The sequence below is a fragment of the Triticum dicoccoides genome, chromosome 1A, assembly GCF_002162155.2.
Source record: "Triticum dicoccoides isolate Atlit2015 ecotype Zavitan chromosome 1A, WEW_v2.0, whole genome shotgun sequence".
In the NCBI taxonomy this organism is placed as follows: domain Eukaryota; kingdom Viridiplantae; phylum Streptophyta; class Magnoliopsida; order Poales; family Poaceae; genus Triticum; species Triticum dicoccoides.
In genome coordinates, this window is record NC_041380.1 from 607,763,265 (window position 1) to 607,776,485 (window position 13,221).

Below are 13,221 nucleotides of genomic sequence, written 5' to 3' on the forward strand. Positions count from 1 at the left end.
CCGTACCACTCTGGTGCGGATCTTAATTTGGTTAACCTACGAGGTTCGACAGTAACTTGATCAGAAGTTTCATGATCATCATCATTAGCTTCCTCACTTACTGGTGTAGGAATCACTGGAACTGATTTCTGTGATGAATTACTTTCCAATAAGGGAGAAGGTACAATTACCACGTCAAGTTCTACTTTCCTCCCACTCACTTCTTTCGAGAGAAACTCCTACTCTAGAAAGGATCCATTCTTAGCAACGAATATCTTGCCTTCGGATCTGTGATAGAAGTTGTACCCAACAGTCTCCTTTGGGTATCCTATGAAGACACATTTATCCGATTTGGGTTCGAGCTTATGAGGTTGAAGCTTTTTCACATAAGCATCGCAACCCCAAACTTTAAGAAACGACAACTTGGGTTTCATGCCAAACCACAATTCATAAGGTGTCGTCTCAACAGATTTAGATGGTGCCCTATTTAACGTGAATGCAACCATCTCTAAAGCATAACCCCGAAACGATAGCGGTGAATCAGTGAGAGACATCATAGATTGCACCATATCTAATAAAGTGCGGTTACGATGTTCGGACACACCATTACAATGTGGTGTTCCAGGTGGCGTGGGTTGCGAAACTATTCCGCATTGTTTCATATGAAGTCCAAACTCATAACTCAAATATTCACCTCCATGATCAGATCATAGAAACTTGATTTTCTTGGTACGATGATTTTCCACTTCTCTCTGAAATTCTTTGAACTTTTCAAATGTTTCAGACTTATGTTTCATTAAGTAGATATACCCATATCTTCTCAAATCATCTGTGAAGGTGAGAAAATAACGATATCCGCCACGAGCTTCAATGTTCATTGGACCACATAAATCAGTATGTATGATTTCCAATAACTTTGTTGCTCGCTCCATTGTTCCAGAGAACGGAGTTTTAGTCATCTTGCCCATGAGGCATGGTTCGCAAGAACCAAGTGATTCATAATCAAGTGATTCTAGAAGTCCATCCGAATGGAGTTTCTTCATGCGCTTTACACCAATATGACCTAAACGGCAGTGCCACAAATAAGTTGCACTATGATTATCAACTCTGCATCTTTTTCAATACTATGAACATGTGTATCACTACTATCAAGATTTAGTAAAAATAGACCACTCATCAAGGGTGCATGACGATAAAAGATATTACTCATATAAATAGAACAACCTTTATTCTCTGATTTAAATGAATAACCGTCTCGCATCAAAAAAGATCCAGATATAATGTTCATGCTCAATGCTGGTACCAAATAACAGTTATTTAGGTCGAAAACTAATCCCGAAGGTAGATGTAGAGGTAGCGTGCCGACGGCGATCACATCGACTTTGGAACCATTTCCCACGCACATCGTCACCTCGGCCTTAGCCAATATTTGCTTAATCCGTAGCCCCTGTTTCGAGTTGCAAATGTTAGCAACTGAACCAGTATCAAATACCCAGGCACTACTGCGAGCATTAGTAAGGTACACATCAATAACATGTATATCAAATATACCTTTCACTTTGCCATCCCTCTTCTCCGCCAAATACTTGCGGCAGTTCCACTCCAGTGACCAGTTCCTTTGCAGTAGAAGCACTCAGTCTCAGGCTTAGGTCCAGAGTTGGGTTTCTTCACTTGAGCAGCAACTGGCTTGCTGTTCTTCTTGAAGTTCCCCTTCTTCCCTTTACCCTTTTCCTTGAAACTGGTGGTCTTGTTGACCATCAACACTTGATGCTCCTTCTTGATTTCTACCTCCGCAGCCTTTAGCATTGCAAAGAGCTCAGGAATTGTCTTATCCATCCCTTGCATATTATAGTTCATCACGAAGCTCTTGTAGCTTGGTGGCAGTGATTGAAGAACTCTGTCAATGACACTATCATCAGGAAGATTAACTCCCAGTTGAGTCAAGTGGTTGTGGTACCCAGACATTCTGAGTATATGTTCACTGACAGGACTATTCTCCTCCATCTTGCAGCTGTAGAACTTATTGGAGACTTCATATCTCTCAATCCGGGCATTTGCTTGAAATATTAACTTCAACTCCTGGAACATCTCATATGATCCATGATGTTCAAAACGTCGTTGAAGTCATGGTTCTAAGCCGTAAAGCATGGCACATTAAACTATCGAGTAGTCATCAGCTTTGCTCTGCCAGGTGTTCACAACATCTGGCTTTGCTCCTGCAGCAGGTTTGTCACCTAGCGGTGCTTCCAGGACGAAATTCTTCTGTGCAACAATGAGGATAATCCTCAAGTTATGGACCCAGTCCATGTAGTTGCTACCATCATCTTTCAACTTAGCTTTCTCTAGGAACGCATTAAAATTCAACGGAACAACAACATGGGCCATCTATCTACAACAACATAAACATGCAAAATACTATCAGGTACTAAGTTCATGATAAATTAAATTTCAATTAATCAAATTACTTAAGAACTCCCACTTAGATAGACATCTCTCTAATCATCTAAGTGATCACGTGATCCATATCAACTAAACCATGCCCGATCATCATGTGAGATGGAGTAGTTTTCAATGGTGAACATCACTATGTTGATCATATCTACTATATGATTCACGCTCGACCTTTCGGTCTTCGTGTTTTGAGGCCATATCTGCATATTCTAGGCTCGTCAAGTTTAACCCGAGTATTCTGCATGTGCAAAACTGGCTTGCACCCATTGTATGTGAATGTAGAGCTTATCACACCCGATCATCATGTGGTGTCTCGGCACGATGAACTGTAGCAACGGTGCATACTCAGGGAGAACACTTATACCTTGAAATTTAGTGAGGGATCATCTTATAATGCCACCGTCGAACTAAGCAAAATAAGATGCATAAAGGATAAACATCGCATGCAATCAATATAAGTGATATGACATGGCCATCATCATCTTGTGCCTTTGATCTCCATCTCCAAAGCACCGTCATGATCACCATCGTCACCGGCTTGACACCTTGATCTCCATCGAAGCATCGTTGTCGTCTCGCCAACTATTGCCTCTACGACTATCGCTACCACTTAGTGATAAAGTAAAGCAATTGCATGGCGACTGCATTTCATACAATAAAGCACACATATGGCTCCTGCCAGTTGCCGATAGCTGTGTTACAAAACATGATTATCTCATACAATAAAATTTAGCATCATGTCTTGACCATATCACATCACAACATGCCCTGCAAAAACAAGTTAAACGTCCTCTACTTTGTTGTTGCAAGTTTTACGTGGCTGCTACGGGCTGAGCAAGAACCCTTCGTACCTACACATCAAAAACCACAACGCGGTATAGTGATTGCTTTTTTATCTTCAGAAAGAACCATGTTCATTGAATCCGATTCAAATAAAGTTGGAGAAACTGACACCCACCAGCCATTTGTGTGCGAAGCACATCGGTAGAACTAGTCTCGCGTAAGCGTACGCCTAATGTCGGTCTAGGACGCTTCATCCAACAATACCGCCGAATCAAGAATCAACTAGTGACGACAAGCAATATGTATATACCCACGCCCACAACTCCTTTGTGTTCTACTCATGCATATAACATCTACGCATAAACCTGGCTCGGATGCCACTGTTGGGGAACGCAATAATTTCAAAAAAATTCCTACGCACACGCAAGAACATGGTGATGCATAGCAGCGAGAGGGAAGAGTATTGTCTACGTATCCTTGTAGATCATAAGTGGAAGCATTATGACAACGCGGTTGATGTAGTCGTACGTCTTCACGATCGACCGATCCTAACACCGAAGGTACGACACCTCCACGATCTGCACACGTTCGGCTCGGTGACGTCCCATGAACTCACGATCCAGTAGAGTGTCAAGGGAGAGCTTCGTCAGCACGATGGCATGATGATGGTGATGATGATGCTATCGGAACAGGGCTTCGCCTAAGCACAACTACGATATGACAGAGGTGGATTACGGTGGAGGGGGGCACCGCACACAGCTAAGAGATCAAAGATCGACTTGTGTGTCTATGGGGTGCTGCCTTCCCCCGTATATAAAGGAGTGGAGGAGGGGGAGGGGGGCGGCCTCCTAGGCGCCCCCCAAGGGGAGTCCTACTCCCACCGGGAGTAGGATCCCCCCTTCCCTAGTTGGATTAGGAGAGAAGGAAGGGGGAGGAAGGAGGAAGGAAAGGGGGGCCGCCCCCTCCCAATTTGGATTGGGCTTGGGGGGGGGTGCCCCCTCCTTTGCTCCTTTCTCCTCTCTCCCACTATGTCCCAATAAGGCCCATATACCTCCTGGGGTGTTCCGGTAACCTCCCGGTACATTGGTAAATGCTCGATCTCACCCGGAACTATTCTGATGTCCAAATATAGTCGTCCAATATGTCGATCTTTAAGTCTCGACCATTTCGAGACTCCTCATCATGTCCGTGATCATATCCGGGACTCCGAACTACCTTCTGTACATCAAAACACATAAACTCATAATACGATCGTCACCGAACGTTAAGCGTGCGGACCCTACGGGTTCGAGAACTATGTAGACATGACCGAGACACGTCTCTGGTTAATAACCAATAGCGGAACCTGGATGCTCATATTGGTTCCTACATATTCTATGAAGATCTTTATTGGTCAAACCGCATAACGATATACGTTGTTCCCTTTGTCATCGGTATGTTACTTGCCTGAGATTTGATCATCGGTATCTCAATACCTAGTTCAATCTCGTTACCGGCAAGTCTCTTTACTCGTTCCGTAATGCTACATCCCGTGACTAACTCATTAGCTACATTGCTTGCAAGGCTTATAGTGATGTACATTACTGAGAGGGCCCAGAGATACCTCTCCGACAATCGAAGTGACAAATCCTAATCTCGATCTATGCCAACTCAACAAACACCATCTTAGACACCTGTAGAGCACCTTTACAATCACCCAGTTACGTTGTGACGTTTGGTAGCACACAAAGTATTCATCTGGTATTCGGGAGTTGCATGATCTCATAGTCATAGGAACATGTATAAGTTATGGAGAAAGCAATAGCAACAAACTAAACGATCATCGTGCTAAGCTAACGGATGGGTCAAGTCAATCACATCATTCTCTAATGATGTGATCCCGTTAATCAAATGACAACTCATGTCTATGGTTAGGAAACATAACCATCATTGATTCAACGAGCTAGTCAAGTAGAGGTAAACTAGTGACACTCTGTTTGTCTATGTATTCACACATGTACTAAGCTTCCGGTTAATACAATTCTAGCATGAATAATAAACATTTATCATGATATAAGGAAATATAAATAACAACTTTATTATTGCCTCTAGGGCATATTTCCTTCAGCAGGTGCATATGACTTGCATCGGATCTAGAACATAGATATAATGGTGAAAACATAAACGGTTCATATCTGAAATCTTGGCACTCGGGCCCTAGTGACAAGCATTAAGCATAGAAAAGTCATCGCAACATCAATCTCAGAACATAGTGGATACTAGGGATCAAGCCCTAACAAAACTAACTCAATTACATGATGAATCTCATCCAACTCATCACCGACTAGTGAGCCTACGAAGGAGTTACACACTCCCGGTGGGGAGCATCATGTAATTGGTGATGAAGGAGGGCTGGTAATGACAAAGACCGAAGATTCCCCTCTCCAGAGCCCCAAATAGACTCCAGATCTGGCCTCCCGATGAAGAACAGGAGGTGGCGGCGGCTGCGTATTATGAACCGCGATGAAACTTCCTCCCTGATTTTTTCTCTGAAAATAGGTATTTATGGAGTTGGAATTAGGGTCATGGGGGCCACTAGGTGGGCACAACCCACCAGGGCACGCTATGGTGTATCGTGCTCAGCCAGGGCACCCCCTCTGGTGGTTCTTGGTCCCATAATTTTTTATTTATTCTCAAATAAATCTCTAGAAAGTTCAATTCCAATCCAAGAACTATATTTCTGCACAAAAACAACACCATGGTAGTTCTGTTGAAAATAGTGTCAGTCCAGGTTAGTTTCATTCAAATCATGCAAATTAGTGTCCGAAACAAGAGCAAAAGCATTAGGAAAGGTAGATACGACGGAGACGTATCAACTCCCCCAAGCTTAAACCTTTGCTTGCCCTCAAGCAATTCAGTTGACAAACAGAAAGTGATAAAGAAAAACTTTTAAGAACTCTTTTGTTCTTGTTTACATAAATAAGCTTAAGTAGCACCTTGGTCTTCAACAAAGATCATGACTAGCCATGTCAACAGTAGCTCTTAGAAATTATACTAACTCATATCAATAGCATCAACTAGAGAGCAATAATAAGATATGTCAAATGCCAACACTTTGTCAAAACAATCATGATATAATATGACAACAGTGGTATCTCGCTAGCCCTTTCTGAGACTGCAAAACATAAATGCAGAGCACCTCCAAAGTTCAAGCAACGACTAAACATTGTAATTCATGGTAGAAAAGATCCGGTCATGATGCATCCAACATTAACTATACACAAGGCACGAGGATGAAAAAATTGCTCTTAGATCTGGCGCTTGTTTGAGAAGGTGATGACTCAACATAAAATTAAATAGATAGTCCCTACATAGAGGGAAGCAGGGATTTGCAGAGGTGCCAGTGCTCACAGCTTAAAACAGAGATAAATATAATTTTGGGAGGTACACCCTTCCTGTCAATGTTACGTCCAAGAGTTATCAATATCTTCCATGCTAAAAAAATTAGTGGCGGTTCCCAAGCAGTAAAAGTAAAGGTTTACTCCCCCTCCGCCAACAAGCACACTCCACAGCTAGCCGAATCCACGGGTACCGTCCATACCAATACCAATCCTGGGGGAGTTTTGTTTAATTATTTGCATTTTTTGATTTCGGGACTGGGCATTGCTACTTCTTGAGCATGCGTTGATTTTTCCCTTGAAGAGGAAAGGGTGATGCAGCAAAGTAGAGATAAGCATTTCCCTCAGTTAAGAACCAAGGTATCAATCCAGTAGGAGGCACAAGCAAGTCTCCAATCTATGTACCTGCACAAACTAACAAACACTTGCACACAACGCGAAAACGGGGTTGTCAATCCCTTCACGGTCATGAACAAGAGTGAGATCTAATAGAGATAGGTATAAAACATAAATAAAAGAGCAAACTAAAGTAAATATGAATAAATTGCAGCAATGTATTTTTGGGTTTTTTGGTTTATAGATCTGAAAATATATGATGGAAAATAGACCCGGGGGCCATAGGATTCATTAGAGGCTTCTCTCTTGAAAGCAAGCATACAGTGGGTAAACAAATTACTGTCGAGCAATTGATAAAAAACGCATAGTTATGACGATATCTAAGGCAATGATCATGAATATAGGCATCACATCCGTGTCAAGTAGACCGAAACGATTCTGCATCAACTACTATTACTCCACACATCGACCGACTCTTGCCTGCACCTAGAGTATTAAGTTCATAAGAACAGAGTAACGCCTTAAGTAAGATGACATGATGTAGAGGGATAAACTCATGAAATATGATATAAACCCCATCTTTTTATCCTTGATGGCAACAATACGATACGTGCCTCGCTACCCCTTTTGTCACTGGGTGAGGACACTGCAAGATTGAACCCAAAACTAAGCACCTCTCCCATTGCAAGAAAAACCAATCTAGTTGGCCAAACCAAACCGATAGTTCGAAGAGAAATACAAAGATATCTTAATCATGCATAAAAGAGTTCATAGAAGACTCAAATAGTATTCACAAATCATAAATCCACAATTCATTGGATCTCAACAAACACACCACAAAAGAATATTAAATCGGACATAACTCCAAGAACATCGAGGAGAACATTGCACTACTAGGGAAAACCTTATACACAAAACATTAGCATTAGCGCGGGCTAAAAATGCACGCTGGTGCTAATTAGCAGCAACGCGGTGTTTTAAACCGCGCTACAGATATAGTTATAGCAGTAGCGCGCCTAAGTACAAAAGCGCTACTACTAAAATTCCCATGGCTTAGCCGATAGGCTACACATAGTAGTAGCGATCTACGTAGAACCGCGCTACCGCTACTTGTTTTGTAGCAGCGCGTTTACGAACAAAGGCGCTACTGCTAACGAAAATAAAATTAAATGGAAAGCAAATAAAAAAGAGAAGGAATAGTAGTAGCGCTTGTTAAGAAACGCGCTATAGCCACCGTAGCAGCAGCGCACTTCCTGGAATGCGCTACTGCTACTTTTAACTTAACCGCGCGGTTCGTTCTTCCCCCACGGCCACTTCCCCCAAATCCCTACTCCTCCACTATCGCCGCCCTGTATCGCCGTCGACCGCCATGCGTGACCCGTCGCTCTCCGCACACCCTTGACGCCGCCCCCGACCCGGACCTCGACACCGCCCCCGACCCTGACCTCGACGCCCCCCTACATCGCCACCCTCCGCCGTGCGCCCGCCTCCCTGAGCCCGACCCCGTCGCCGACCTCGACGCCGCGTGCCCCTCTCTCTAACTCCACCGGCGCCAGAGGTGAGCACGCCCTCCTCCTCCTCCTCCCCTACCTCTGCCTAGCTAGGGTTCTTAGGGTTAAATTCCAGAGTTCATCTAATTAGTTAGGGTTTATCAAATTAGATGCTAATTATGACAGTAGTTGTTAAGTAGAATTAGTTTTAGAGTTCATCGAATTAGTTAGGGTTAAATTTTAGAGTTCATCAAATTAGTTAGGGTTCATTAAATTTAGAGTTCATCAAATTAGTTAGGGTTCATTAAATTTTAGAGTTCATCAGTTAGGGTTAAATTTTAGAATTCATCTAACTAGTTTTTTTTACTGTTTTTAGTAAGTGTTTAATAGAATTAGTAGGAAAATTAATATAACTAGTTGAACTAGTTTACTTTTATTAAAACTAGTTTATTTTTATTCATAGTAAGTGCTTAATTGAACTAGTTGAGTTAATACAACTATTTTATTTTTAGTATGAAAATTAATAGAACTAGTTTACTTTTTTAGTTAAAGCAATTATTCCCGCATCGACGTCGACGATGCTTATCCCGCATCATCGTCGTCGAGTCGGCAGAGGACACATGCGTCACCAGATGGGTCATGTCCGGGACTGGGCTCTGCCGGGGTGGTATTGGGAGGCGCTACCTACCGGGGGCGCAGGTTGGTGAGGAGTCAGCCCGTCGTTGACCCGAACCTTCTTTGGTGGCGGTCGCGTGGGCCAGTGACGGTCCAGAGGCTCGAGGACCCCATGGAGGTGGTGCGTCACCGTGTCAGTGAGGAGGACACGCATGTTCGTCGCTACTTGTTCGCGTTGGAGCACATGTTCTCCAATACCTGGCAGGTTCTCTAGGGATCTCACTTGAGCTATGATCCTGTGATGGTTCCTTCTCTGTGGGTGTCCACCGCCCGCGCCGATAACCATCGTGCGCTAGGGTTTTAGTTGTATTAGTGATGTTATATGTATGATACTATTCGGGATGTATTAGTGATAATATTCGATGATGTACGGACGCATGAGATGATTTACTTTTGCTTATTGAATGCATGCTAATTTGAATACTTACTTATTTTACGATTTGGTTTTGCTTATTGAATGCTCATGTCAATATGAGTCCTATAAGATATTTTGAAGTGTATATCTTGTGTTGCTCAAATAGGATATGTGCTTGACCAAGTGGCCGATCATGTGTCCAGGTTACACCTCCGAGTGGCCTATGTTTTGCCGGAGTGTTGATTCATTTCCGTTCCGGCAAATTTCAGGCGCTCGATATGTCCTATTTTAGCAAAGGTCATGCCGGATTTTTCTGTGAATTTTGGCATGACTTGTGCCAGAATATGTAGGAAATATCGAGTGTCCCGGATTTGTGTGTTAAGTATCCTGGTAGTTGTTTTCGATCGATTTTCAATTAATGTTTCAACTATGAACATAGGAAATGTCTAATGACGAAAAGGATTTCGGTATTTGCAAGTACTGCGAAGACTAGTGTGGCATGTGCGATGGCATCTTCCTAGATGATGCTAGGCACTTCGGCATCAAGATGGACGAGAACTTTGAAATGGATACATTAAGTCACAACGGCAGGTCTTTTTTCGTAATTAAGCATGACATCTCCTTCATTTGCTTCAACTTATAATTTAATTTTTTTGCTATTCTACTAGTGTATCCCCTGCCATGCAAGAGTTTTTGTCTTGGATAAGATAGGTTTCAGTCGTACTATGGAGGTAAAGAAAGTTTACTTGAAGACTGAGCATGATTATATTTGCCATGCAAAATTATACAACAAAGACGACTACACCTATTTTGGATGCAAAACTTGGCCATCACTATGCAAGACTTATGCATTTCAGCCTGATATGGTTATCTCCTTTGATATTCGTCCGGAAGATGATATTGAAGGTAATACCGACATCTAGATCGATGTGCAGACGCCTCCAGTTATACCATTATGTGAGTTTCTTAACCATATTTATGCCTTTGATATTGTTTATTCAAAAATAGTTGACAACTAATTTCTATTGTCAGCTTATTTCCGTTCAAGCAAACAGGCATGACTAGTGCTTGGTAGATAGGACCTACTACTGTCCCGGGGCCGAACTAAACTGCAAGGAGCTAAGTCATTATGTTTCATGGCTTCAGGATCTTGATACTGTCAAGACAAATTTTCTTCCTGCACTTAGAAATGTTAGTACTGAAAACGTGCGACCAATAGTGTTCGTACTGAACTACGGTCACATCTATTTAGGAAAGATGGTAAGATTTTTACTATTTGTCCTCAGTTCATCTTTTGCATACATTATTTTTTAAGCTAAACTTCATTTCTAAGTATGTTACTATACGATGTTCTTCAACAGGGACTCCTGATGAATGTTGTGCCTGATTGGATTGAGACTAAAGGTACCATGAATATTGTTAGCTTACGGCCAAGATATCCTACAATGCACTTTAGTGCATTCAGGATTTCTAATAACGAGGAATGCTTAATAGTGAAAGACTGGAGCAAAATTGTGAATGATCGCAGAGAAGTACTAGGGGGCAACAATCAGAAGCGTAGCCCATGATTAGGAGACAGGTTCATCTGCATGCTCTAACTTGATGAAGGAGGAGTGCTATACATGTTTTATGTTATTTTACCCGAGAGAGAGCAGCAAGAGTGATTAGCTAGCTAGAAATGAGTTTGAAGATGATGATGTGCTACACTATGACTATGATGATTAAATAGCTAGTGTTCATGGTAATGACTATGTTGGTTATTATTAGCTAGTGTTGGTGGTGATTAGATAGCTACCACAGCTAGTGTTGGTGGTGATTAGCTAGCTAGAATGAGTTTGAAGATGATGATGTGCTACACTATGACTATGGTGATTAAATAAATACTGTTGGTGGTAATGACTATGATGATGATTAAATAGCTTGTGCTGGCGGATTAGATTCAAGTGGAGGCAACATGTGGTGCACATCGAAAGTACTAATAGTCCAAACTAGATCAAGTTTGGATTAGAAGTATACTTTTGACATGCACCACATATTGCCTCCACTTGAACCTAATCCACCTTCATTTGACACACTGTTATGCACATAATGATATAAACCTCATAATTGGTATTGTACCAAAATTTGTATAACGGCGTATAAATACACTAAAAATGAAAAAAGAGTACTAGTAGCGATGGATAAAAAACACGCTACAACTAGCTAGATTAGCAACAGCGCGGGATAGAACAAGCGCTGCCGCTATGTGTCTTAGCAGTAGCGCTTGTTTCATGCGCTACTGCTAAGTAATAGCTGTAGCGCCTTATTGGTAGCGCGGCTGCCCGCGCTACTAGTGGGCTTTAAAACCGCGCTACTACTAGGGTTTTCCCTAGTAGTGTTGTATTGAAGATCAAAGAGAGAGAAGAAGCCATCTAGCTACTAGCTATGGACCCTTAGGTCCATGGTAAACCACTCACGCATCATCGGAAGGGCCGCAAGGTTGAGGTAGAGGCCCTCCGTGATCGAATTCCCCTCCGGCAGGGTGCTGGAAAAGGCCCCAAGATGGGATCTCACGGGAACAGAGGCTTACGAGAACGGAAAAGTATTTTCATGGATAATTCTGATGTTGGTAGGATATTTGAGAACATATAGAGGTGGAATTAGGGTTGGAGGACTCCCGAGGGGCCCACAAGCCCTCAGGGCGCCCCTAGGCGTGCACTGGAGGCTTGTGGCCTCCTCGGGACTCATCTAGCCCTCTTTCCAAGTCACGCAGGTGTCTTCTAGTCCAAGAAAAATCATCGTAAAGTTTTATTCCATTTGGACTCCATTTGATATTCCTTAACTGTGAAACTCAAAAACAAGGAAAAACAGAAACTGGCACTAGGCTCTAGGTTAATAGGTTATCCCAAAAAAATAATATAAAATAACATATTAATGCAGATAAGACATGCAAAATAGATAATACTAGCACAAATGCCCGTGCGTTGCAACGGGAGAGATTGTTACACGTCTCATGCCTCCACTTATTCCCCCCTTCCTCGTCTCAGTCCGCCACATGTCCATGTGTTGCAACGGAATAAAATTTCCTTGCACTCCTATGGTACTATGCCTTTTCTAATAAAAGATGGACAATTTGGTTGATGAAATCCTGATAGGCGACCGACACTTTTTCTTATGTTCAAGAGCGCTTCATATATTTTTCATAGCAAATGTGCAAGTGGGTTGCAACAGGAGAAACAAATGCTGCCATGCCCGACCCATCCAAGTTGTCAATTCTAATGTTTGCTACAATCACAAATGGTGGCCAACTTATACATCTATTCAACACCAATCTCTGTTCAACTTGGTGCATGCATCCTGCCAAGTCCAAACTAAATCACCAATTACCAAAGTTGATGCATACATCGTTACGAACTAAGTCACCAATTACCGTGAAGTAGATAACAATGTAGTTAAACGACTAAACTTATAAGTAGTGAAGGAAGTGAAGGCCCTCCTGGTGAATGGGATGATGAACCTTGTTAAAAAATGTGTTAGCCACGTTAAGGCTGTAGTAGGTCGACAACGCATGGCCTATTGGCTGTGAATTTTGGAGTTCTTCTATGGAAGTTAGGGAAGTTACACAACAATGTGAACTGTTGATGACATTTCAGTTTGCACGCAAAACCCGAAAACTTTGCGAGTGCAAATGTGATCTCGATGCTAGGTATGCGATTGACAGAACAAGCGAGATGGGGTTCCTGGTATTGGATAAGTCGTCCGTCACCATCCATGATTCTGACCTCTATCTCGACGG